The following is a 4057-nucleotide window of genomic DNA, read 5'->3' as shown; positions in this document are numbered from 1 at the left end:
ATTCCATCAATTATTGAGAAAAGTTGCTAAAATTTTTCCAGTATAATTATTACTTTAGTTCTTTCAACTTGTTTTATGTATTTTAATATTATTCACATACAAATATAGAATTATATCTTCCTAACAGAGTGACACTTTTGATTGAATTTCCTTTACATCTTGGTTTTTCTTGCTTTAATATTTTCTCTAAAAATACTTTGTTTACCTCTCTTCTGTTTCTTTTCTTGCCTTCTTTTGAATTTTTCACATATTTTTATTTCATTTTATTTAGTTATTATAGTCTTTTATTATTCTTTCAGTGTTTGGCTTAGAGGTTATAACATGCAACCTCAATTTATCAAGGGCTGTTGTAAATTAGTTCTTCACTGCTTCACAGACAAGGCAAAACCTCAGAACACCTTAACGACATGTATCACCCACCTTGGGCAACTGCACTCTCTTTAAAGACGTTTCAGCGTGCCTAGCAAGGACCGTGTGTATGGTCACTGTATTTACTCAGACCTTCATCCTGTGAAGTGGCCAGAAGGAAAAACATAAATGCAGTATACTAACGCATATACATGGAATTTAGAAAGATGCTAACAATAACCCTGTGTACGAGACAGCAAAAGAGACACTGATGTATAGAACAGTCTTATGGACTCTGTGGGAGAGGGAGAGGGTGGGAAGATTTGGGAGAATGGCAGTGAAACATGTAAAATATCATGTAAGAAACGAGTTGCCAGTCCAGGTTCGATGCACAATACTGGATGCTTGGGGCTAGTGCACTGGGACGACCCAGAGGGATGGTATGGGGAGGGAGGAGGGAGGAGGGTTCAGGATGGGGAACACATGTATACCTGAGGCGGATTCATTTCGATATTTGGCAAAACTAATACAATTTTGTAAGGTTTAAAAATAAAATAAAATAAAATAAATAATAAAAAAATAAAAAATAAAAACATACATAAAAAAAAAATTTGTGCATCTTTTCCTTTTCTGCTTCTTCAGGTTTCCATCTGAGATCATTGCCCATTTGTCTAAAGAACACTTACTGAAAGTTTAATTCAACCTTGAAGGCTTTTGGCTTTTATTGGTTTTGGTTAACAAGCCAGACATCATTCTTATCATTGTTCTTTGAAGGTAAAAAGTTTTTTTACCTTGTCTACGTTTATGACTTCTCCTTGTGGCTGGTTTTAGGCAGTTTTACTATATTGTACTTAGATGTGGGTTTCTTTATATTTACTTAGCTTAGGATTGTAACTCTTCTTGAATCTATAGCAAGTCATTTTTAAAAATAAATGGGAAAATTCCAAGATATAATTTCGTTAGATATTACTGTTTTCTCTTATCTCTACTCTCCTTCTGAACTTCCAGATACATGGTCTTGGACTCTTCACCAGCATCAGGCCTCTTACCTTGTCCATTATTGCATTTTCCAGCATCTTATCAATGCTTCAGTTTTATTTTTCCTTTTGCTTTTTCTTCCAGCTTACTAGTTTCTTGTCAGTTATGTCTGCTTGCTGTTACATTCATATATTTATATATTAATTTCAGTTGTAGTGCTATTTCTCATTTCTTTTTTTTTTTTTTTACAATTTTCACTTCTCTGCTGAAATCATGTCATTTAAGGTTTTATAGTTCTGATATTCGATCTATTGTGGGTCTGTATTTTTTTTATTGGATTTCAATTAATTCTTGTTTTACTTTGAATTCCAGACATTGGGTATGAAAAACTGTAGTGATAACTTGATGCTTTGGATAATGCTATCTTCCTCTTGAAATGATTTATATTTGCTTTGGGGAAGCTCATTTTCATACAATCTGCAATTGAACTGAGCATCAGTCTATGAGAGGGATGGCTCATTTCTGTTCACCTTTACTGTTAGGATATAGTTTTTTTTTCTGTAAATTTAACTTGTTTTTTTAAATTGGAGAACAATTGCTTTATGATGTGGTGATCTCTGCCGTACATCACTGAGAATCAGTCTAATTATATAGATGTCCCCCTCTTGAGTCCCCCCTCCCCCACCGTCCCTCCCTCTTATATAGATGTCCCCCCACCTTGAGTCTCCCCCTCCCCCATCGTCCCTCCCTCTTATATAGATGTCCCCCCCGAGTCTCCCCCTCCCCCGCCGTCCCTCCCTCTTATATAGATGTCCCCCCCCTTGAGTCTCCCGCTCCCCCACCATCCTTCCCCTAAGTCATCACAGAGCGCCGGGCCGGGCCGCCTGTCCCACACAGCAGCTCCCTGCCGGCTCTCCATCCTACGCATGGTGGTGCCTACGTCAACGCCACTTTCTCAATTTGTCCTGCCTTCCTCCGCTGTGTCCATCAGGCAGTTCTCTACATCTGAGTCTCCGTTTCTTCCCTGTAAATAGGTTTATCAGTACTATTCTTCTAGATTCCATATATATGAGCTAATATACAATGGAATATTACTCAGCCATAAATAGGATATAGCTTTCGTAAGGATCATAATAGGAAGTCCTGGGTGTCTATGAGCTTCTGGCAGGCGGGAATTCCAATTATTGCCTTCATAATTCTTTAAGAATATGAGGAGCTTTTAAGTTTCTTAACACTTATCTGTTGCTTGCAATTCAGAAAATACATCTGCAGGAAAAGCTATGCTAAAAGTCCGTATCATCTCTTGGTTTCAATTCTGGAATCTGGGTTCCTTAAATCCCAGCTCCCTTAAGTCCTCAATTTCCAGTACCTTCAAACAGATAATGTTTTAAAATTTTGGCTTGCTTCTGTTTATTCTTTTTAGGATGCTTGGACTTCAAGAACTTAGTTTTTAACTGCTGGAAATGGAAACCCTCCTACTTCCATATTTCCATCAAAATCATTCTCTTTCTATATAGCTAACCTTTTCCCCAGCCTCCAATTGTGTATTTTCAACTGCACAAGAGACATCACCACTTTAATATATCAATCTCAAACTCAACTATCCAAAATGGAACTCATCACTTTATCCAATCCTGCTGTGTCTTCTGTGTTTTGTATGCAAAAACTGAGGGTCATTTTAGATTATTTTTCCCCTCAATACCTTATTTTTAATCAGTCAACAAAACTAAAGCTTGTCCTTTTTTCTCTGCTTGAGTCATTGCAGTAATTATCCATTACTCTTACCCACAGTCTACTTGATCTTATCAAAATTTTCCTTTTTAATGCATTTCCCTCTATTTATTACTTTTTTCTCAGGTGTAATTACAAGCTTATTATTTCCTCCTTAAAAGCTCTTCAGTGGTTTTGCACAATCTGCAAGACATATTTCAACACTTTAGTCATAAATCTTTGATAATTTGACTCTATCATCTGGTCTCTTCCTACTTTTCAAACTTTTACTCTTGACCTGTTTCTCCCTGTCATCATGTTTTAATGATACATATTTATTTTAGCTATTAGGATATGCTGTGATCTTTTTCGCATTTTTTTTTTTTTTTGCATGAACTAATCTTTTCATTTCAAATGTCTGTCACCTTCCAATCTGCTCGGTAAACTATGATCAGTCCTCTCAGAGGTCACAGTCTTCAACTTTATTCCTTCCTATTTCCCAATAAAGGAATCATTATCTTTTTTCTTATGTTTTTCTCACACTTATGTTAATAATGTGTCACACTACAGTACTGGTTTTTTAACTGTTTGTTTCCTTCCTTAAAAATTCTTTGTGATGAGGTACCTCATTAATTTTTGATACTACAAAGTTTAATATATTTGTTGGTACATTGTAGTCACTCAATGTGTGTAAGATAAGCACTAAAATTCTTAGAACAACAAAATCTTCATTTGTGTTCTTAGATAACAATTGATGAAACTTCTTGAGAGACAAGGTAGAAGACGGACAAATAAAAACCAGCAGCACTTAAAAGGGAGCTACATACACACACTGGCGTGATCGATACTGCTGAGCAAGGCTTTCTGAAATTCGTTTCCGTATTTGAAGGAAGGATGACTGAAGTCACAACAGATCCTTGGGAAATATTTCTTAGTATGGAAGAGCAGCCTGTTACTTTGAAGAGCAATTGAACAGGTGATCCGAGCAATGAAAAGAATAAGAAGCGAGGGGGAACAAAAG

This window comes from Bos indicus, chromosome 15, assembly GCF_029378745.1.
Source record: "Bos indicus isolate NIAB-ARS_2022 breed Sahiwal x Tharparkar chromosome 15, NIAB-ARS_B.indTharparkar_mat_pri_1.0, whole genome shotgun sequence".
In the NCBI taxonomy this organism is placed as follows: Eukaryota; Metazoa; Chordata; class Mammalia; order Artiodactyla; family Bovidae; genus Bos; species Bos indicus.
The sequence above is the reverse complement of the archived record's forward strand: the minus strand, read 5'-3'. Positions refer to the sequence as shown.